We start from the raw sequence: 24,229 nt of genomic DNA, 5'->3' as shown, positions 1-24,229 counted from the left end.
ATGATTACCATGGGATGTTACTATTATAAGCACCAAACTAGATGTATATACTGCAATGCAGATAGAACTGAATATACAGTATATAGTGAAAAAATATAGGAATGATCAGTTCTGTAGAATAATACCATTTATGTAAATTAAAAACATTTTAACACAGAATATCAGTAAGCTTTTAACAAAGATAAGTGGATATTCAAATACATATATTAAATACATCAGGTGTCACAGCGGGGGCAGGTATTGGGCATGGAGATCACGGAAGAAAAGGTGTGGTGGAAAGAAGGGTCTTGCATGGACCCTTCTAAGGTGCCATGAAATAAAAGATGTAATTAACTCAATCCTGTGCACTTGAGGTTAAAATTTCAAAGTTCTGCAGTAGTCACTTGCTCAAGAAAAACTAGGGGCTTATGAAAGTCAACACCAAACATATTGACTGAGAATAGTAGGAAATACAAATTTAACATAACAAATAGAGAAAGTATAAACCTTCTCAGGTAAATTAAAAATGACTGCTAAAGTAAGGAGAGGTGAATTTAAGGAAACAATCAGAACTTTTATATTATAATTATAATCAGGTCCTCAATTTCCATGTGTGTGAATGTAGGTCGAATTTGAGTCTTGAAGAATTTACAGGAAATCCACATGTGATGATTATGAAAGGTTAAATGTTCTCAGCGTTGGACACTCGTCAGCTTCATTGTTTCTGTTGTCTTTCCTTCTTTCAGCCAGATTATTTTTGGCTCTACTTTCTCTGGCTTGCTTCTATAGACAGTACTGGGCTTCCACTTCCTTTGGCTGCCGTCTTGGCATGCACATTATTGATACTTCTTTTAAAGAAGTAAATAGTTCTTGCTTTGACCACACACATTGTAAACTCCCTCTCTCTATCTCTGTCTGTCTGTCTGTCTGTCTCTGTCTCTGTCTCTGTCTCTCTCTCTCACACACACACACACAGTGCTACTCCTAAAACATTGAATAAAGTCAACCCTACAATTAGTGGCTTAGGAGTGAAATTTAATACAAGGGTAAAAGAGGTGGTAAATATGACGAGGTGAACAAAAATGTTCCAGAGAATTCCAAGAAGTTATTTGTTCCATAAAGAAAGAGATGACTAGGACCAAAACTTTTTTCTTATTCTGTATCGTATCTCCATTCTCATAGCCTAAATCTAAGTATTGAAATTAATTACTGTATATGATAGGTTTAATATTTATCTAGGAAAAAACTTCTGATGATCGTAATTCCCATTACCAGGTAGGGACTAAAATTTTTTTTTAACTGCAATTTTTTAAAAAAAAGTTATTTATTTATTTATTTATGGTTGTGTTGGGTCTTCATTTCTGTGTTGGGGGGCTTTCTCTAGTTGCGGCGAGCGGGGACCACTCTTCATCGCGGTGCGCGGGCCTCTCACCATCGCGGCCTCTCTTGTTGCGGAGCACAGGCTCCAGACGCGCAGGCTCAGTAATTGTGGCTCACGGGCCCAGTTGCTCCGCGGCATGTGGGATCCTCCCAGACCAGGGCTCAAACCCGTGTCCCCTGCATTGGCAGGCAGATTCTCAACCACTGCGCCAACAGGGAAGCCCCCGGAACTGAATTTTAAATACCCAGCAGCTTTTTCTGTGACTGCAACTTAATTTCTTTCTTTTGGCTGTAGGTTTTTGCCTTTGTGTTTAGAGGCTTTGTAGGGTAAGCAAATTTCATTATAGAGGTTAAAGATAATGTTTGTTGCTTAAATGTAAAGAATTTGAACTATAACATTGTTATTTTACTTATCTGTCATTAACAGGGAATGAGGAGGTTCAGGTTAATGGACTTCCCAGATACCTCAAGTTTTTATTTTTATTATTTTTTAAAATTTATTTATTTATTTTTGGCTGTATTGGGTCTTCGTTTCTGTGCGAGAGCTTTCTCTAGTTGCGGCGAGCGGGGGCCACTCTTCATCGCGGTGCGCGGGCCTCTCATTATCGCGGCCTCTCTTGTTGCGGAGCACAGGCTCCAGACGCGCAGGCTCGGTAGTTGTGGCTCACGGGCCCAGTTGCTCCGCGGCATGTGGGATCTTCCCAGACCAGGGCTCGAACCCGTGTCCCCTGCATCGGCAGGCAGATTCCCAACCACTGCACCACCAGGGAAGCCCGCAAGTTTTTATTTTTAAAGGCCAAATATTATTATTACAATCGTACGATTAGTCATATTGGTATATTACTCTGGAATAAAATATTTTACACTGAATTTTTCACTTTTTGGCTTTATTTCGCAGAATATGTTGGTTATCTATTCTACATTTATTGATGGCAGTCATCGTGAATAGTGAATAGTAATGAAGCTTGCTGTACGGTGGTGGCAGGTGTGGCAGTGTGGTGTGGTGGTTAAGTGAATGGGCCTGGGAGCGAAATTGCCTGGGTTGAATCCTGGTTCTGCCAGTAATGAATTGTGTGGCCTTGGGCAAGTTATTTAACCTCTTAGTACTTTATATGTTTATTATAATGATTACATGAGGTAATATTGGTAGGAGACTTAGAACAGTGCCTGTCACATAGTAAGCAGTACTTCTGTGTTTGTTAAGTAAAAATAAATACACTCCAGTGAGTGTTATTGAGGTGTATGTAAATCGCCTTAGACTACCGTGGTTTCCTTTTTATGTTGGCGTTTTATGGTTTTCTGCCTCCTCTCTTTTGTTGGCTGCTAGGTGAGTCCATTTCTACTACCTTACTCCCTTACTAAGTGACTGTCTCTACTTTGTGGTGGGCTGAGAAATGAGGATATCAACTCATTAGAATTACGTCTAAAATTAAGTTGAATAGTTTGAAGATCTTTCTTACGAATCATGCATGTGATCTTTAGTTCTTGGATGAAGAAACATCTATCTAACTTGCTCAGAAATGGTCCTTTCCCCTCCTCTTCCAATTGATTATGTTCTGAGTAGTTGCCAAGTGTTCTCTAGTTAACAGGATTTATCATACTATCTTTTATTCTGTAAATATATTTTGCATTTCTTTACTTTTTCCTCCCCACTTATGCCAATGCTTATATGAAGTAGCAATCATTCAGGGATAGCATAGAATCTGTTCTGCAAGGGAGATGAGGAATGGATATAGTGGCAGATGATGGCTAGACAATTTCCTCTGTGCTTCCCTATCTATTGCTAACTACAGAGAACTTCCATAACTTTCTGCTAGCTTCTGAACTAACAAGTTTCCTTAAAAGTGTTTTTAATCTAACCTGTGTCTTTCCTACATGAAAGTAGGTACATAATTCCAATTATGATGTATGAAATGAGGCAAAGCTGTTGAAAAATCATGTAAGTCATCACTAGATTGACTCTGTTCCATTCCCTTCCACTCTCTGCCTTAAAAATGCCCAATAGCCAAAAAATAAATAAACCATTTTTGGGGAATTATTCTTCTTGGCTTTGTAGTGAATGGAAAAACTGAACTTAAAAGCAGTCTTGAAGGTAGCCAAGAAGACCTTAATTTAAGGCATGGTCATAAAATTTTAGAGTTGGAAGGTTAAAGATTATTTGGTTTAATTTCTGGATTTTCAGATGAGAAAACACACCAGGAAAAGTTAAGTGACCTGGTAAAAATCACAAAGCCAGAACTTGACATTTTAAATGCTGGTGAGGCTATAATTTTTTTTTTTTCCATGATACCTACTTTGGACCCTGAGATATATTGTAAGTTGTATCAATTTGGTTTAATCTCTGTTGCAAGTGATTAAAAAAACAACAAAAAAACCCAAGCCTAAACTAATGTAAGAAAATGGGGGAAATTATTGGCTCATGTAAATAAGAAGTATGGGGGAGGTTTGATTTCAGGCATCCCATGATCTAGCAGGTCAAATAATGTCAACGGAACCCATTTTCTCTATCATGGATCTGCTTCACTGTTATTCTCAGATAGATTCTTGCTTCAAATTTGAACGATGGTGGCAGCAGTTCCAGACTGTATATCCTCTCAGATTCAAGCTCAGTACGAAAGAACCAGGAATCCCAGAAGTAGACTCATAACCTATTGGTCCTCATACCCTATGCGGACGATATGCCATGTAGCAATCACAGAGGCCAGCAGGAATGTGATGCTTTGATTCGCTTACGCTTGGGTCACATACAGTGAGAATCAGTACAAAAGTGATCTGAAAAAAGTAGTTACCTACATGTCATTTATTATTTTCTAACAATTACACAGCTTTTGCTCTTCCAAGTTGTTCCAAGAACATTACAAACATTAACCCATTTAATCATCTTAACAACCCAGTGAGATAGTTAATTACTATCCTAGTTTTAGAAATGAGAACACCAAGTCACAGAGAGGTTAAGTCATGTGTCCAAGGTCACACGGCTTGTAACCTGTAGAGTAGCCACAACTCCAACCAAAGCAGTCTCACTCCTGAATACCTGCTTCTCTGTTGTGTGCACTGAATAGTTTAATTCTTTATCTAGTTCAGCCATCTTCTTAACTACAATAGTTTACTAAGCTAAGACTATGATTTTTCTTCTTTCTTGTCATGAGGAGGCTGACTAACAGAAATCAGTGGTTTACAGAAGGTGGGCTGGGCTGGCAGGCCCTGAGGTTAGGGGCAGATCCAGCCCAGTGTAGGTAATAGCTAGTTCTCAGTGTCCTGGGCTTCCTTCTTCAAGAGTCTTTTGGGCTATTGTAGAATGCGTTCACGTGCACGCTACATTTGCTAATTCTGGGAACTGAAAAGATTTGCCAATAAGCTTCTTGGAGATGGATGACTTCTTAAATGTCAAATGAAACATTGAGCCATTAAATTGTGCTGTTTAAAATGTCAGGAAAAACCATTATTTTTTTAGACGAAGCTTCAGCGCGGTCTGATTTCAAGTCTGTGAAATGACTCCTGTCTTTCAGAAGAATCCTTCTTTTCTTATTTTGAAATGTTGCTGTTGTTTTGTCCAGAGAAGAGTGGTCTAAAAGGCAGCTCTGGCCTCTGACCCCAACCTAACATGGGGAAATAGTTTAATTCCTCCAAGGCGCTTCTATCCCATAAAAGCCTAGTATTTCTAGATACTCCATGGACAGCTAGCCACTGTGCTGCCCTCTTCCCACCTTCCTCCAGTAGCAGGGCTCTGGGTGATGTTTTCTCCAGAATCCATTCCAGTTACACTGTTTTAAACCATTTTTCTGCAGAGCATAGTGGGGACTAGTAGAGTAGCATTTATTCTTTGGGAGAATATTATAGCTGAGTGATTTCGGGAGGAGCATCCTGTAGGTAAGTTCCAAATGATGACCAGTCCCAATGGAGAGTTCGAACCTTGAAGGTTTGGATCTATTTCTCCAACCCTGTCATTTTCACCTAGGTATTGTCACATGATTAGGAGCCTGAATTAAATCACCAAAAAGTAACCTGAAGTTTGAGTGATATATGTGGAAGTGGGCAAGAGAGAGGTCTACTAACTGCCCTTGTTGAAGGTGGAATGAGAGAGGAAGGATTAGAGCTTTCCCTGTGGTCTGTGAAGCTCCAGCCTCGTAAAGCACTATTTTCGTACAGTCAGCCCCTCCTCTGCTCGCTGCCTCTCTCATCATGACTCAGCTTGATCATCTCAAAATTGTTAGGTTGTAGGAGATGACTCCCAATCCGTCTTCGTATATGAAATTATATGGTAAGGCCTACCACATAATTTATAAGATAAACAAATAACTTGGGGGAGGGGGAGAAAGTCTGTTTTGACAGTGTAGGAGATTGCCATCTTGTGTCCTACCAAGCCTCAATATGAGTATATTATTTCACATGTTCTATATCTTCATATTTATAAAGCACTTTGAATAGGGTGAGCTATATGGCATAGAGCCCAAAGCACTGAATTGCATATCAAAAGGCTGAGTTTTTAGCCTAAACTCTAGAACCATCTAGCTGAGTGATGTAGAACAAATCAAAATCCTTCTGGTCCCTTTTTTCTCTTTTGAAATGGGGAAATAAACTAAAATAAAATTTTAAGATCTGATTCCTGCTTGAACAATCAAATATGGATCTATGAAAACAAATTTTTAAAAAATATTAACAATTATTTTTTATCTTCACAGTCTCGGAAATTTAAATGAATATTTGCCCCTATGTCACAGATAAGAAAACTAAGAATCAGAGAGATTTATAGCCCACCTAACATCAAACAGGATCTTCAGAGAGATCCTGTTCCCTTGTGTGATGCTCTGTCAGTGAGTCACTGACCTACATCACACAGGCCATGCTGGCTGGCTCTTCCACTCTGGGAGTAACACAGTGAAGTCAGTGGGTATGAATAGCTTGGTTCCCAGATCTCTCAACTGGGAGATGATATTTAGAATGATGGCTTAAAAACAATTCTGACCAACCAAAGCATTAGTTAGCTTGGGAAAAACTTTGACTTGGGAGGAACTTCTCAGGGATGGAGAGGTAACAACAGTATATTCTATTCATCCCAGGAGGACCATTTGCCATAAGTCAGTCAGGGAAGAATTTGTTTTGGACCCACACAGAGAAAAGGGAAGCAGTGAGGGAAGGCAGACCAGACTGTAAGTTAAAAGACTTCACGTCTAGTCTAACTCTGCCGAATACTTAATATGGGGCAAGGGATATACCCTTTCTGCCCTTAACTTCTATGTCTGTAAAATGGGAGGATAGGAATAGATGGTCTCCAAATTTCTCTAAGCTCTGACATCTACTTCACCTGTGTCACAGCAGTGATTGGGAGGCTTCTCCTTAATTGTTGAAAAAAATCCTAAATGATCAGAATGATCTCTCTCCCCATGGTTTCCCTCTCCCCTCGTTCTGTGTTCTCTTTAGCTTATGAACATCTTCCTATAAGTAACCTAATCCAGGCCTGATTTGTATTATTGAAAGTGATATATGTTCTCCTGTCTCCTGTGGTGGGCTCTTGGCAAACAGGTTCCAAGTCATTCATTTTAGGGTGTCCTATAGCATATAGTGAATGCTGCCTTGTCTTTTGTTTAGTAGAATTACATATCCAGGAAACTTCAAGTCTACGATTGCTCAATATTTCAAGTATTATTATTTCTCAAAATTTGAAGGCTAATTATGTAATAATTTCTTGTGTAACTTTCATGATAAGCTACTGATAAGCAAGTACAGAACTCCTTCACTTAAGTGTACAATTATTGGTTAACTATTCCATATTGTTTTTTTTTCATTAAGGAACAGTGACACACATGTGCGTATCATTTTATATATACATATATATTTTCTCCTGTGCCAGTATATGTTTTATTGGATTAAAGAAGTGAACAATTTTTATATTTATTTAAAATTTTTGTGCTGGAGCTCTGGTTGCAACTATCTCCTAGTTCTTACTACTATTTGCTTATTACAAAGCCCTTATCAGAAGAGTAAAGCTAAAAAGGTCCTTTAAGGTCATCTGTGATCCAACCCCTTATTGTACAGTTGTGAAAACTGAGGCCCAGAGAGGTTAAGGTGTCACTGCTGATCATAGCCAAGAGAGAGCTAGAACTGATGGGTCTTGCTTCCCAAGCCGAGGCTTGTTTCCCTGCTACAGCAGAGTAATATTTTTAGACAAATAACGTAACACACATATATATGTTTATATAAACAGAAATATTTATGTTTTGCTTACATTCTGTTACAGAAAGGTAGAGAAATTCAAGTATAAATTTCCCTCCTGAATGTCTCTGAAATGTGCACCTTTACGAATATTATTCATTGGTTGAAGAAAGTATTGCTAGGGAAGTACAAGATGTGTATCCTGTTTCTTTAGAAGCCTCATTCACACTGTGCCAAGGGGATAGAGTACAAGTGCTGGTTAATAATTTATACTATGCATTCATCTCCATTCCTCTTTGACTAAAATATTAATTCTCCGTTGATCCTCATTATTTGCTTTTTGCCCAGGCAGTAGGCAATGTGCAGAGAGTTTGATGAAAGGGTTATTTCCTAGACTTATCGTGGCCCCCTGTGCTCTGCCAGTAATTTGCTGACTTTATTTACTTGTGGTGATGAGCACACCATGTAGGGGATGCCAGCTGCTCAGATTGTCTCGGGTGCCTTTTTTCTAGGGCAGGACAATGTAAAAAGCACAGCTGTTTTTTCTAATTTAGTATGTGCAGCATGTGCCTGCATTTTTATTACATTTTTAATGGAACAATGCAGGTGAATATGGAATATAAAGAATCTCAGCCTGATTTCTATTAATAAATTGAATTTATTTCAAAATATCTTGAAGTGTTTGGAGGGTTTATGTGTGTGTTCTAAAAAACAACAGGCTCTGGAAGATGAGACAGAAGATTTGGTTTGCTGACTTAGAAATTGTATAGTTGTATAATTTATATAATTTATATATATATATAGATACATTTAATACATGCAAAAGAGTGTGTATGCATAATTTGTATAATTTTTCATAAATTATAATCTAAGAGATATTATAATTATATCTGAGAGATAGAAGAAATTTAGTACGTAAACCATCCTTTACTTTGTATGATAAAGGAGAGAAACTTTTTATATTTTGATTTATAAAAAGGACATCGTCAATCTGGAAATCATTCTTTACTGTGAAATGCAGTTTTGGATTTTTATTTGTCTGAGAATATCTGTTTTTCCAAAATGTGGGCATTTTGACTACACTGTGAAGCCAGGAGGGTGACCTAATTAAGGAGGAACAATCACTTTTCCAGTTTCCTCATTTGGCCACTTGTTCATTCCCTTTATGTCCCTTGTTCTATGAAGGGGATTGAGTGCATTGATGTTCAGACCACAAGACCCCACAGGCTAGCTCCTTTCACCCCTTCTCTTTCTGACTTTCATCTATGTCTTCCTCTTTTTTTTTTTAAAAAAGAAGCATTTCTGCTTTTACCTTCTCTCACTACCTCTTTAAATCTTCTGTTAATTTAAATAAACTCAAGAATTGCAAGAGCTCTTGGCACACCCAAGTTTGTGGGCTGAACTGCATGCCCATTACGTACCCTTGGTTTCTCATGGATGATGAGCCAATGATAGGAGAACTGTGGAGTACTTGGTGCTCATAATACACTGTAAGGGCGATGGATTCATGTTACAATTGCTCCTACTCAGCTGGTGGCCCAGTTTTTCCTGAAGCTCAGTGAGATAGATCTTCTTTTTGAACAGTCACTTATGCAATTCCTGCCTGTTGGGGAGGGGGCAGGGAAGTCTTAGGAATTGTGTTCTACTCTTGAATATTGTAACTGCACTACTTGGCAAGTTACCACCTTACTGTATCAATCCTTTACATATATATGTATCAGTCAGGATCTGGCAAGGAAATCAGAAACCACTTTAAGTATTTATAAGAGAAGAAATTCAATACAGAAATTGTTTACACAGGAGAAGCTGGGAGCAAAACAGGTTTATCAACAGAGACAGAAGTGAAGGAGGCAGAGTTACAGGTAAAGCCCCGGGAGCCAGGGTCGCCTAGCAGTGGCTGGAACCATGACAGCCCTGTCCCACAGGAGCTAAGGCCAGAGAGGAGACCCATCAGTCACCTGAGAAGCTGTCCAAGGTGGAGGGAGCTGCGGCCTCAGGTTTCCCCCATTCCCCGTCTCCTGCATGGTCTCATGCCAGTGCCTCCCACTGGCCAGTGACTAAGGGCAGCCAGTGACATGGGAGCTCAGTGAAAGCAAACTGTGGAGAACAACCCCTCTTTGCCTGCAATACAGATCAGAGTAGGATAGGGGCTGGGTAACATAAAGGGAAGGGAGAGGAGAAAGGATCATATAGTGAATAAGCTCAGGATGCCCTCCTGAAGGTCACCATCTGACCCTAGCTGAGCTCTCTCGAAACCCAATAGTGGCAAAAATCTTCGTGTAGGTTTATGAATCCAAGGGGGCAGGGACTACGGAATCTGGAAGTTATCTAGAGCCTGGTTCTTAGAGTACCTGCTTAAGCTCCCTTCTCTTTGGGACTTTCTATTTACCTTTCTGTTCCCTCCCACCCCTGCCACTACTTCCTTGCTTAAACTTTCCCTGTGGTCACTAATCAGAATTAAGCAGGTTTTCTGGGGAAAACCTCAACTTGTCTTCAGCTGGCTCACAGCCTTGGGTTAGGGTTAGAATTATTAAGTCAAGGATAATGTCTGCAGGAGAGTTGCTCAAGTTTCAGAGGTGGGATCAGGCCTTCTGCGAACATCTGCACAGGAAGTGATCTCTGACTGCTATGGTGGGTTTTTCCTCCATGTGTCACCACATGTTGCCAAATATTTGAATTATTTGGTTAATGTCTTTACAATCCTAATAGAATGTAGATTTCTTTCTTTTTTTTTTACCTTTTTTTTTTTTTTGGGCCGTGCCACATGGCTTGCGGGATCTTAGTTCCCCAACCAGGGATCAGACCCGGGCCCTGGCAGTGAGAGCACAGAGTCCTAACCACTGGACCACCATGGAAGTCCCTAGATTTCTTGAGGATAAAGACTTTGCCCTATAGAATTTTACATCTCATAATATAGTGCTACTCAAATATTAGGTATTGCAATGTTTTTGATTGAAAAGGTGAAGGTCCCTAGATGCAGAAAGGTAAGCTCTAGTGTCTGCGGTTTTGGTTAAGTTATATAGTCTCTGAGTCTCATTTTAAGGCTTTTAAAGATAGAAGTTTAAATAAAGAACATGCTTCTATGACCTGTCCAATTACATCACAAGCAATTTGAGGACAAGGCCAGCATCTTATACTTTTATGTGTAGCATCTAGCACATTGTCTTGCCGAAATAAGATGCTCAATACATGTTTAATAAAGAAAGATCTGATTGAAAAATCAAAACTAAGGTTGACCAATCTGCAATGTGAATAAGTTCTTAATGTTTACACTCTTTTAAAATGTTCTATTTCTTTGTATTATATTTAGAAGTAAGAAAAAAAGTTAGAAATCTAGTTATCAGGGGTTCCAAACTCAAATGCCTACCAGGGATTAAGCAAGTAATGAAAAATGAACCTGTTTAAGACAAAAGGGAATAGTGGGGACTGTGGAGAAGTGGTGATTATTGGAGAGAACTTTGTGTCCTCTCTAAAGGGGGCAGCTGATGTTCTGTCCTAGCCAATTGTCAAATGGAAGAGTGGAAGCAGTGTTGTCAGAACTTCTGAATGTGTATGTGAAATTTCTGTATGTTTGTGGCTATATTAGCCAGTTAGAGGATTCTGCTAAAAACAATGCATACGTCAAAAAAGAATTCATTGTAGACTTCCAGGTGTTCATAAGGTACTTATTTAAGATGCTTGGGGAATTGTCTCATGATTTAGGAGCTCTAATTTTCCCTCTCTTCCTTTCCAATTTTAACTGGAATACTTTATCAATGCAACTTTCTGTCGTATTCAGTTTAGTTGCAGAGGTAACTACAAGGCAGAAAAGAGTGCTGTTAGCTAGTGCTGGACTTTGACTTTCTACTGACAAAATAGTTGCTTTTTCAGATTATTTTCTACAACATTAAAAAAAAAACATGAATGATAACAGATTTTCAGTCCACCAATAGATTATCCAAAAAATGTCCTTACTGTATAGAGACTACAAAGATTATGTTTAGATGTGGTCAGCTCAGATAAGTGCAGCACCCTGTTGATGAGGCTAGGCTTATGAGTTCCTGCAGCCAAACAAGAAGTTAGTTTCATACACAAAACCCCTCTGTGTACCAGCAGAGAGCAATGGCTCAAACAGGGCCACTTGAGTTTCTTAAGATCAACTCCAATTTGCAGTTGATTTGATGTTGAGGGGAGCTAATAAAGGTAATATATGAGTCATTTTCCAACATGATATAACTAGAATTGGTTCTTGGCCCAGAAAGATGTGAGTCAGTTTAGTCCTGACTCAGTTCCCAGTCTGATGCACAGTGACTCACTTCCCTATGTGATGTCATGTTTGTTCCTTGTAAGATTTGACCTCCTCGTTGTTTTGTTGTATTAGGATTAGCTTTTTTTTTGTAAAAAAAAGAAGAAAAAGAGAATATTGTAGAATAAGATGAAATATTCCAAGGAATACAGCATCAGTCAAATTAAAAAAGCCTTGATTTTCTCACAATGAGCCTGAAGGAGTAATTAAGCTTTAAATGTCTATATTGTTGTTCTCATCTATTAGGATTGTTAATTTCCAAACAGCCTAGCTATTAGCCGACATTTGATTAAAAACATTTTGCATGTAAAGGAAGAAAAATTGGTGTAACAACAATTCAATCATTTGGTAGATATATTTATAAAAGGCAGCTGCAACTGAAAAAAGTTAACAATAGATGGTCAGATGAAAGAGGACAATGGATTGATCTTTCTGGAAAGATACATTCATTTATATACAGAAAGTAAACCAAAAATTGGACATTTGTTATGGAACCCATGAGCATTTTCAGAATATGTAGAATTTTAAAAAAATACTGTAAAAATGGCTTTTTATGCTTATGTCAATTGTGAATGAAATTCAGTGTTCATAGCTTGTGTTAGGAGTCAAGTTTGGAAGCTAAAGAGAAAAGCAACTTATGCATCTCAGACGCTATATGGTGAAATGAATTGACTTTGGCCTTTCCCTCAAGGCAGAACAAAAACTCTCATCCTTGGTAGATAACTATACTGATAAAGTCAAAGCAATATAAGTTAAAGTTGTTTCTATGAGAAGCAAGAGAAACCCCTTTTAGCTAACTTAAGCTAAAAAGAGGATATTTTAGGAAATGGATGAATCAAAGGAGTTGCCAAATAACCAAGCCTCAGAGCATTTTGGGGGTCCCCAGATGAGTTACTTCTGGACATGCTAGGGCTCTGTCAATCTGCAACTCTGCTCCAACAGCCTTCTATATCCTGTTCTCACCGTTCATGTTTGAAATGCCCAGAAGAATGATCCATTAATTGGCCCACCTTGGCAGGTGTATCTCCCCTTGGATGAATCATCTCTAACAGAGGAGCTAGCTGTATAATTCTCACAGGGAGAATTGTTATGAGCTGGCAGTCATCCCAACTCGTGTCTGCTACAGAGACCATTTCGTTTGTTCTCCAACTTCTTTCCCCTACAGCCCCAATCATAACAATGTTTTTACCTGTCCTGTAGATGAGTGCTTCTCAGAGTTTTATGTTCATATGATCACCTGGGGACCTTGTTAAAGTGCAGATTCTGATCCAGCAGAACTGGGGTACTACCTGAGATTCTGCATTTACAGTAAGCTCCCAGGTGACACCAGTAATACCAGTCCATGGACCACACTTTCAGTAGCGAGAGGTTTTTGGCTGCCTAAGTCATATCCATTCTCTCCTACCCCTTTCCTAATAGCACAGAGGTCTTTATCCAAGCATTCACTTCCACCCCTATACTGTCCATGTGCTTCGGGGGAAACAGAACATACTCAGCTCTAGTGGTGGGTACCAACTGGCTTAAGTCAATCAGTCATTCAGTGTTATTTCCATGTCCTGGAATCTAGAAGAGTGGCTGGCAAGTAGTAGATACTCAACAAATATTTGTTAAATGAATACATGAATTGATGTGAGCATAAATATGTGACATGAGTTTATCTAATTAAGATGAATTTCAGGACACTGGCTTGGAATGCTGATCTGCAAGCCCCTCTCACCATGGGATGTGATTATTCGAGATTTGATTGTGACTGGCAGCCTTCCTACAACTGTTAGGGAGTCAGCCTTAGAATGAGGCTGACACTAGAGAAGGCAGAGCAGAGACAGAAAGAAATAGGCCACTGATAACACATTGAGACCCTGGATTAGCTTCCCTATATCCACCCCCAAGAGTTATGTGAATCAAAAATCCCCTTCAATTTTAAAGCCCATTTCAGTTGGATTTTCTGTTACAACTTGTAGAATCTTAACTGACAATGGGGAAATGTCTTATTCCATTCCTAGGAGGTCCCATTTTGGTGCAATGTGGGTGCCTTTATGGCTCACCATGGACAGAAAGCACCAAGGTCAGAAAGCATTTTGTAACACCCTATGGTGTGGATTTAGAAACAGGCTTTCTTGAAGAAATTTACTGAGCAAGTGTCCACAGGAAGAGCAGAAGTCTGTGATCTCAGCCTCTCCTCCATCTACTAAGGTTTATGTTCCAGGCAAAGGACCGTACTTCCTTCTTGCTTTCCAGACAGAGAAAGTGAGAGAACAACTTATCTCACTGTGGGGATACAAACAGATTCTGGGACACCAAGCAATCTGAGTTAGGTGTTAGATATTTTCAGCTGTCCAGGAAAGCCAGTTTTGCAGCTCTGGAGATCAGAGGCCTGCAGGGGGGCCTGTGGCTTCCCTGACTGGGGGTGGGGAAGAAGCCACCAGTCCAGTGAGTTTGGGGCAGCCCATACCATGGGGAGAAGGGGGAGGCCCTTGCTCTAGTTGGTCTGGCCAGGCTACCTAAAGTGACCTCCCAGAGTCATTTCTAGACCATCTTGCTCGTCACACACACTAACCTAAACTCCTGACCCAGCCAGTCATTCAAAATCCTTCACATGCTTCACTAGTCCCTTCAGGGTAAAGTCCAAGGAGTTTGTTTTTCAAGACAATCACCATCTGGCCTAACCTAACTCTTCAGTCTTTGTGTCACCCCTACGTTATATCATAAACTCCAACTGTACCAGACGACCTTCTTCGCTCCAAACACTTCCTATATCACCACTTCTCAGTGCTGGGAAGACTTCTGCACCATGCCTTTTCCTGGAATGCATCTTGCGGTGCACTCTGCCCACTAAATTTCCTCCTCATCAAAGCTTGTTCATCCTTTAAGTCTCAGCTCAACTGCTACTCTCTCTGGGAAACATTCCCAGATCTTTAATCCCCATACGCGGTATAATTAATCATCGCTGCCTTTGTGTTCCCATAGCACTCAGTTCACACTGTAGCTTATCACCTTGTTAAGCAACATAGCAGTGGCCGCCCTTAGATTATGAGTTTCCTGAGCATTGAGAGCTTGTCTTATTTGTCTTTATAGCTTAAGCCCTATTGGGCTGCTCTCCATGGGACTGATCCTGCTGGCCCGATTATGGGATGCTACCCTTTATTCTCCTTAGGAAGCTGCCTTAAGGCCAAAATTTACTGAGAAGCTGTACAGGCTTTTCCCTGGTGATAAGAGAATCTAAAGATGGACCAGGTGCAGCTGGTTAAAATGCTGGAATTTGTAACCAAGCTGGAGAGGGCTAAACAAGTTTGGGAGGGAGCAAAATTAGGAAGAGATGAAGCTTAATCTTTCAGAAAAAGTTCCCAGATGGTCAGTGGGACCCGTTGACTTGGAGAATAGCCATTGATACAGAAGATGATCTAGTATAGAAAAGGAACAGTATAATATTTTTTAAAATAAAGATTTCCTTTTTTTGACCTTTTCTTGATATGATTGTACTGATGTTAACTTTATTACCAAAGCTTTACGCCCAAGGTATCAGGAAGCTGTGAATGTGGCCATTCATTGATTTGCCCCCAACATTTGGGCATAGGGGGCGGGATTTCTATTTCCACAGTCATGGAGCCTGGGTTGCTCTAGTTAGAGTACTAATGACAGGCACTTAAATTAGACCACACAGAGTTAAGGAAAATCGTTGGCACTTTCATTTTCATCAGGCCAACAAACTTCAGAGGTTTGTACCTATACACCTTGACCTCTATAGATTTTTAGAACAACAATGTAATGTCCAGAGCGATAAGAACTAGCAGGTGATGTGGCTTCTCTAAATGTTTATTCAGTCACCTCAGGACACACCTAAAGGTAGGCTGATGCCAAAGTACACAGGCCATTGGGTGTGAGCCTGCCGGGAGCAGAGACTGGGAGGCCTAATGGAGCTGTTGGCACAGCGACAGTCTACAGGCCCAATCTGGCCTGCACGGCAGCTGCACATGTTCCTGGGACCAGAGCCAGCTGGTGGCTCATGGCAATGGTTTCTGGGTCCTGGCTCCATCCCAAGACTGGCCCAAGCTCCTTAGCCCTGACCTGGCTGTGGCTTTGTTCTGGCTCTAAGCTGAAGTTCCGCCCCCTGAGCCAGAAGGTGAAGGCAGGCCTGTGTACCCCAATCCATGCCCTCCTCCCAGCCTGACACATAGTGGGCCCCGGGCGGTCCTAGGGCCCAGAGGGAAGGGCAGGCCTCCGGGGTTAACCTTGGTCAGCCTAAGAAATCCTATAGTGGTTTTGCCAGCTCTGGGACTCAGGGGTACACTTCAGTGTTGCTGCCTGTGCATTGGGCCCCAAGTGAGTGTAGACATCACAAGGGATGGAGCAAAAACCCGGCAGGAGATTCACCTGATGCTGACCAATCCAGCAACACTCAGAAGGCAACTCAAAAACTGTATTTCATAACTGGCCTTGGTTTCACAAGAAGTGTCACTTCAGATCGGGGTCTCCTAAAGAGAGAATCGGGAATACCACATTTTCAAAATAAGATGGATTTTAATCTCTATTAGAACGTTTCACAAACACTCCACAGAAAAACATCCACGCTTTCAGTCTTCTGCCAAGTGTGTCTAAAGTGTCTCTACAACATTTTGGTATCTTTAGTGATTAGAATGGGCAGTCTAGGTAAAAGCAGAGTGCTTGCTATGCAAATAAGCTGCTTTCTCCGCCCCCCCCAGCCCACTGCCATCCCTAGCTCCTTCCCTCCCTTGTGGAACTCTGAAATCTGCTTTTAAAACAGAGTCTTTATTTTTATGTTCCCCACCCTGTTTCAGTCTAATTCTCCCAGATTGCGAGAAACACAACAAAGTGAAAAAAATTTTGTTTTCGGTGCTTCCCTTTTACAAACTCTTCTTTTGGAAACCACAACCTTGCATCCCAGCAGAGGTTTTTGGGGGCTTGAAGAACATCAATCAGTTTCGCAGCTGGAGGCCGAGGCTTTCCTCAGGGAAGACTTTTTACATAAAACAGATTGTACTTTGTCCTTGCCAGGGCAGACTAAGGTTTAAATTAAATATGCAGCAAGCTGCAGTTGGCTGATTGCCACAGCCTGGGGGAGGGGGAAAGGAGATCTTGTCCCTACTCTCCTTCCTCTGTACAGTAGTTGTTTCTTTTTCCTGCTTCTTTTCCTCCCCTCCCCTCCCCTCCCCTCCCTTCTCCTCCCCTCTCCTCTCCTTTTCTTTCCCAGTGGAAGGAGCCTGGAGTTAAGAGATCTGGGCTCTGGGCTGGGCTTTTCTGCAAGCTCACTGTATGACACGATAGAAGCCACTTAGTCTTCTGGGACATCAGTTTCCTCTTCTGTACAATGAAGAGTTGGACATGATCTGGAAAGATCTTTTTCATATTTAACCTTCTAAGTTATTTCCAAATTCCGCTGCATGGATTTCCAGCAAAGGTCCCAAGCCTTAACTATAAGTAATGCATCCTCACTGGTCCTTGGGTGACTGAGGTGACCAGGCTCCTTTTCCCTCAGGCCCAGGCACCAGAAAGGCCATGTTATGAGAGAAGGAGACCCAGCAGAACTTGATAAATGGCAACTGACCCTGTATTTTCAGTTTTGGGGAGTAATAGAGAGTGGTGGGGATTGTCATGAATTGGAGAGAAAGAGTCCTCAAAAAAGGGACTCACCTCAAACCAATTATTGCCGCTTGGGAATGTGAGCCACTGGGGCAGCCAGTTCTTTATTTTAATGTGAAAGTTCTAAACTTTTAAATATTGGCAACTAATTAAAAAAAATCTTGTGAGTCTCACAAAATAGACAAATAGGACTGTGGAGTAAATTCAACTTGAAGAGGGTCAGTTTGCCAGGTTCATGGACCTTAAGATAAGAATTTCTGTGCTCTCTATCTCACAGAACTGTTCAGAGAGGCTGTGTGTTTAAAAGTGAGTTGTAAGCTGCAGAAAAGTACTATAGATCTGAATGGTAGAACCTTAATAGGTTGTTCAATCATACTTTTCAATATAGTAAAGTTCCACTGGAGGGTAAGTTTCAGGAAGACAACTTTATCCATATTCAGGTTCCCAAGCAATTCTTGGCCTGGGAGCTAATTATTCTGTTTTTCTAGTGGTTAAAAATAATTTCTACTATCTACCTCCATGTTAAAAAAAAAATTGATTTCATGTTATTAGGTTTTGGGGAAATCATGCTATGATGGAGTATATATTTAAACTTCAGAATTGTATTTTGCATTCTGTAATAATGGCAGACTTTTATGTTATTATTAGCATATTAAATGAACATATTTTAATATATAATTGAATATGTTAAGATTTGTATAATATAAGGCAATATGCATTTTAGTCAATTTTTCTGTCATTTGGATACATATGTGTTCTATAAAACTATAATAATTGCAATAAGTCTGAAAAGACAAGTAAACGAGAGAAGTTTAGTTCTCTTAATACTAAATAAACTATTATGCATAGTCTTTTTATCTTCAGAGAGAGAGAGAGAATCAATGAAAATGGGATTTAATCCTTTAGAACATTCACTTAAGTGGCTAGATTACATCTTTTGCTATTTTAACTGTATAAGAAATGCAAATTTTAATTTCAGGAATGTATATGAAATACATTCAATTGTTCTAAATTTATTCAACTGATATGCAAGTATCATTCAGACAGGTAATTTATTGGGAAACAAGATAAAATTATTTCTTTTCTTGAAATGCCATAACTTTACCAAGTAAAATAACTGAAGTGGTACCTAAATATAAAGATATTTCCTTTTTCATGGATAGATAATAATTCTCTTTTCAGTTTTTTTCCCTTGGTCTTAGTAACCTATAATAACTTAAAGACTTCATTTTTTCTCATTTCTTTTAGAGTTTGTCTCATTTTCTTCCCTTGTATTTAAGCTTTTTTATCTTTTTGTCTAATGTATATAATAGGTCTTTTGGATTTGATCCATTAATTTATAACTCCTGACATAATTTACAAATACATTTTACACTTTTAAGCTTTCACTTTTAGTATAAATAGAAGGACACAAGTAAATAGGATTTCTCTATAAGGAGGGCAATATGTGAAATATTTACCAAATGAGATGGCATGGGTATGATCAGAATGGACTCTGCCATGGTCAGGACAAACACCAGCTGTAAACAACTGTTCCAGACTTACTGGTTCTTTTTAACAACAAGTTGCAACTGTGTAATTATTGTCACTACAATAATTATAGTATGGGAAGCACTGTAACATTTAGTTGCTGTGCTAGTCTGGATAACTAACCACTAGCTGCCACAATAGACCAACTCTCAAGTCTCAGGGGCTTTACACAACAGAAATGTCTTTCTTGTACACACAAAGTGATGTAGTCAGCAGGGATTTCCTTCCACTCAGAGGCCCCAGGCCCATCATCCTGTGGTGCTGCCATATTAACATGTGGCTTCCAAAGTCATTGTACAAGGGATGGAAAAGCTGGAGGGACCCCTCCTGGGTCCTACCATTCGTTCTTGACCTAGAAGTGATTCCTGACACTTCTGCTCACCTTTCACTGTCCAGAACTAGACACACGGCTCCAACCTAACTACAAGAAAGGGTAGAAGATGTAGGGGAGCACATCAGTTGTTTTGTGAGTCTGCAGCCCAAGTACTGATGGTGATTTCTATTTCACATCACACATCTATTTAACTGATGGTGCCTTAAGACCTTTGCTGCTGGCTCATAGCCTGATTCTGTGACTTCTTTGCTTCTCTAAATAGCTCTATCATACTCTCTCCAATCTATTTCTGGGTTGGATGCCCAAAAGGGACAAACTGACTGGCTTGTTTATCATCATTGTCTCTGTGGGCAGAGCCTTTGTTAAAAGCCATCTGAAATGCACTGGCCAGTCTACAAATGACTGCTTTTGATTATGTGCCCACACCTGTTTTAGCCAGCTGTGGAAAGGAGTTTAGGAATAAACTGCGTAGGAATTTGGAGATAAAATGAATAAATAAATTTGGTAGAATTATTTTGAATAGTGAAGATTTAAAAACATATAACAGTGTTTTCATTGTAATTGTTACTATATCACAATAATTGCAAAATCAAAATTTGTCAAGGTTTTATAAAGAACTGTAGCTTTATGTTTTCCAAGCATATTCAAGTAATATGAATTAAGAGTAGCTGTTGTGGCAGTCCACAAACTAAAGTGTATAAAAATGTAACTTTCTTCATTTTTTTCAATAGCTGAATTTAATTTCTATTTTATGTCTCCATTTCAGTGAGTGGGAGAAACTTAATTTTGTTAAATTTCAGGCCTCCCTTACCTGCCCAGGGCTGCATCTAAGATTCAAGGGGATCATGTAGCATCAAGGCATTGGAAAGTGTATAATCTTGCCCTCTGAATATATCCGCCCCCCCGAACCCCACACCAACTTTCAAGAGCTACTAAGCATGACAGAGATCATCACTTATTCATAGATACCCATTTTCTGTTTCTTTAGTCAAAGAACCACCTTATTTTTATCTGGGTATGGCTACCCATGCAGTGACTGCATTTCCCAGGCTCTCCTAAAGCTAGGTATCGTCATGCCCTTAAATGGCATCTGCTGGCCCACAGCTGTCCACATCCCTTTTACTCTTTCTCCCAGGATGGAATGAAGATATGGTGATAGCGAGCCAGCTTTGTTTCTGTGATGGCAGAAGGGCAATATTCTGGTGGGTTGCAGAGCAACAAGATAGAAGGAACCTGGGTTCTTTGATGACCTGGTAGCACAGACCAGCTCTAGCCCCCTAGACTACTACTACCTTGAACTTCTATGTGACAAAAATGAGTGTTCCGTCTTGTTTAAGGCTCTGTTATTTTAGTCTCTGTGAAAACAGCTGAACCAATATCTTAATACACCCACTTTCCAGAATATACACCCATTTTCCAAGGTAGTTCCTGCTGTGTCCTCCCTTGTTTCTGATGGCCAAGCCTCTTTCAGTCTACTGCTTCTCAATGACTGGCTCTTGTAGCTCTCTCTGTGTTGCTAACATTCTAATGCTTCCTTACCAGCTGCACTATGAGAAACTCTGCTTCTGTGCTTGTCTTATATTTCTGCCATCATTCTACTGCCACCACACCACTCTGCGGCTTTGGGAACTATGTGGGACTCTTATGGGACCATCTGCCAAGACATAGCATACAGATTTTCCATTACTCCTATACATGCTAGACACAGGAATTTAGAGTCCTACAGCCCTCAGATTTCATATGGAGAGGGGGCAGAATCTTCTGCTCTAGAATCCTTAAACAAAGCTAGGCATTTTATTATTCCTCCCTGTGACCTCAAACAGAGGGCTCAGATTAGGATGGGAGTAGGATCAGACTCAGGGTCCCTTCTCAGGGGCACACTAGTGTCTTGGCTTTTCTTTCAAATCTCCCTATTCTTCCTCATCAGACAAATCTTTTTGAGTATTGACAGCACAGGAAGCTTTGTCCTAATATGTCAGGTTTCCTTCTAAATCTTTTAATTTTTTATTTTTGGCTGCATTGGGTCTTTTTTTTGTTGCTGCGCACGGGCTTTCTCTAGTTGTGGCGAGTGGGGGCTACTCTTCCTTGCGGTGCGTGGGCTTATTGCAGTGGCTTCTCTTGTTGCGGAGCATGGGCTCTAGGTGTGTGGGCTTCAGTAGTTGTGGCATGCAGGCTTCAGTAGTTGTGGCACGTGGGCTCTAGAGCGCAGGCTCAGTAGTTGTGGCACACGGGCTTAGTTGCTCCGCGGCATGTGGGATCTTCCTGGACCAGGGCTTGAACCCGTGTCCCCTGCATTGGCAGGTGGATTCTTAACCACTGAGCCACCAGGGAAGTCCGCTTCTAAATCTTTTTGCCTTAATGCCTGGCCTAAGTTTTTAAAATACTCTGTTTTCTGGATTCTTCTGTGTCATTCTCTGAGGCAATTAAAGCAGAACATCTCATGAGGTGGAGGATGGTTATAACTATAATAATGTAGGTGGATGAAAGTGTCTGTTAATATTTCAAAATTTCATCTGTCATTTCTTCAGTCCATAAATAAGAATTATTTGTCATGGTGCAGTGGGAAGTTCATTGGCTCAGGATTTAGAAGGTTTATGTTTTAAGTCCTAGTTTATTCCTTTTCTTTGGAAGCATACCTTCTATGTCAATAGTAAAGTGCAATTCCAAATGTTGGTCTAGTTTATCTGTGGACTTTGATTCTGTCAATTGTGTAACATTGGGAAATTGACCTAGATTTCATGCTTCAGTTTTTACTATATCTTTCCATAGCACTTTGTACCTCAGATACAGGGAGCTTATGTGGAATAATAAAAATAGTTAATATTTAAATAGCATTTCTAAGTGCCAAGTATTATTCCTAGTGCTTTACGTATACTAATTCATTTGTTACTCATTTATGAGGTAGATACTGAGATATACAATCCAAAGTAGAGCTAGAATTTAAATCTACACAATCTGGTTCCAGGGTCTGTGCTTTTAATTATTATGCTACACAGTCTCTTAAAATAGGTAATAATTTGAAGGAAAAGAATGAGAAATGTGTTATTGTGTTAATTATTGGAGAACTTTCCTAGTTTGATTTATAAGCACCAATCTTTCAAAAGTAAACTATGATTCAGTTCTGCCTAAATTCTGCCTAAATTATCCCAAATTTCAGGTATGCTGAGGAAGAGCTGAATGAATGCTAATAGTACCATTATTAATATTATTAAGCTATTATTTTTATAAAGTGAATAATAAATATGTTTAAACTGCTTTCAAAAATGGATTTAGGTCAGAAATCAATACAAGTAACTCTTTTAATTCCCATTTGGAAATAATAATTCAAAAATAGTATTAACTGAGTAATAATTAAGAAATAATTTCTTAATTTCTTAATAATTACTCAGCCATAAAAAGAAATGAAATGGAGGTATTTGTAATGAGGTGGATGGAGTTAGAGTCTGTCATACAGAGTGAAGTAAGTCAGAAAGAGAAAAACAAATACAGTATGCTAACACATATATACGGAATCTAAGGGAAGAAAAAAAAAAAAAAAGGCCATGAAGAACCTAGTGGCAAGACGGGAATAAAGACACAGACCTACTAAAGAATGGACTTGAGGATATGGGGAGGGGGTGGGGTGAGATGTGACAGGGTGAGAGAGTGTCATGGACATATATACACTACCAAATGTAAAATAGATAGCTAGTGGGAAGCAGCCGCATAGCACAGGGAGATCAGCTCGGTGCTTTGTGACCACCTAGAGGGGTGGGATGGGGAGGGTGGGAGGGAGGGAGATGCAAGAGGGAAGAGATATGGGAACATATTGTATATGTATAACTGATTAACTTTGTTATAAAGCAGAAGCTAACACACCATTGTAAGGCAATTATACTTCAATAAAGATGTTTAAAAAAAAAAAAAAAAGAAAGAATTTCCTTTTCTTTTTGAGTTACATTAAAAGTATTTTTACCCTGGTTAAACAGTGTAACTGAAATATAATTGCACGATAAAACTTTATTGCCATCTAGTGTCAGTAAGGAACATTGCAGTAATGTTGCTTTTTTTGTCCCTCTTCCTTTGGTACCTTCCTTCTATATGTATGTAAATATTAACCTGCACTCCCAGGTGGCACTGTTTGATTCCTTTACCATCGACCATTGATTCTGTAGACTATTTTAATAATTTGATTTCAGAGTAACTCATTTCATGACATTTCTCACTTCCAAAGCATGGTTTCTTTTCTGAGAATGCTCTTGGGGAGCCATAAGAATTTTCATCCAAGTTAGAGACAGTGTCTAAATACTTTGAATGTGCTCAGCCCTAAAAGATTCCTTTACTTTAGCTTCAAGATGCTAAACATGGGGAAAATCTCCATGGTATATATTTAAATTGTTAAGAAATGTTTTAGACATTCAGAAGAACATAAGGAATAAAAATTTATGAACCCACTGTATTAATTATCTATTGCTGTATAACAAGTTGCCTCAAAATGTAGTAGCTTAAACAGAAAACATCTGTTATCTCACAGAGTTTATGCGGATCAGGAGTCAGGGAGTGGCTTACCTGGGTGGTTCAGGGCCTCTTAGGAAGTGTAGACAAACTGCAGTCTGGGGTTGCAGAAATCTCAAGCCCAGCTGGGGCTGGAAAATCTGCTTCCCAGCTCACTCATGTTGTTGGCAGGTTTCAGTTTCTGGCTGGCTTTTGGCCAGAGGCTCAGTTCTTCTACAAGTAGAACTCTTCATAGGACTTGCTTCTCCCAGAGCAAGGGCTGGGGGAGGGGGAGATGGGAGGGAGGGTGGGAGGGAGGAAGAGGGAGGGAAGCCACGGTCTTTTTTTAGAACCTAATCTCAGAAGTAACTTTAACTTCTACCAGATGTTATTGGTCACACAAACCAGCCTTGGTACCCTGTGGCAGGGGACTACGAAAGGGTGTGAATAGTGGGAGGCAGTCACCGTTGATGACTGGGGCCATCTTGAAGGCTGCT

The 24,229-nt window shown here is 39.9% G+C and overlaps 2 long non-coding RNA genes across 2 annotated transcripts in view; one reads left to right on the top strand and one right to left on the bottom strand.

Moving 5' to 3' along the window:
- LOC309635832 overlaps positions 1-24,052 on the bottom strand; it is a 36,140-nt gene extending 12,088 nt beyond the window's left edge. The window contains exon 1 of the long non-coding RNA XR_014249054.1: positions 23,808-24,052. This is a non-coding gene — a long non-coding RNA (uncharacterized lncRNA). The remainder of the gene's footprint in view (positions 1-23,807) is intronic.
- LOC309635833 overlaps positions 571-24,229 on the top strand; it is a 117,394-nt gene continuing 93,735 nt past the window's right edge. Inside the window, exon 1 of the long non-coding RNA XR_014249055.1 lies at positions 571-2,138. This is a non-coding gene — a long non-coding RNA (uncharacterized lncRNA). The remainder of the gene's footprint in view (positions 2,139-24,229) is intronic.

The sequence above is a fragment of the Balaenoptera borealis genome, assembly GCF_965194805.1.
Source record: "Balaenoptera borealis genome assembly, chromosome: 10".
Classification (NCBI taxonomy): domain Eukaryota; kingdom Metazoa; phylum Chordata; class Mammalia; order Artiodactyla; family Balaenopteridae; genus Balaenoptera; species Balaenoptera borealis.
This window is presented reverse-complemented; position numbering and strand designations above follow the sequence as displayed.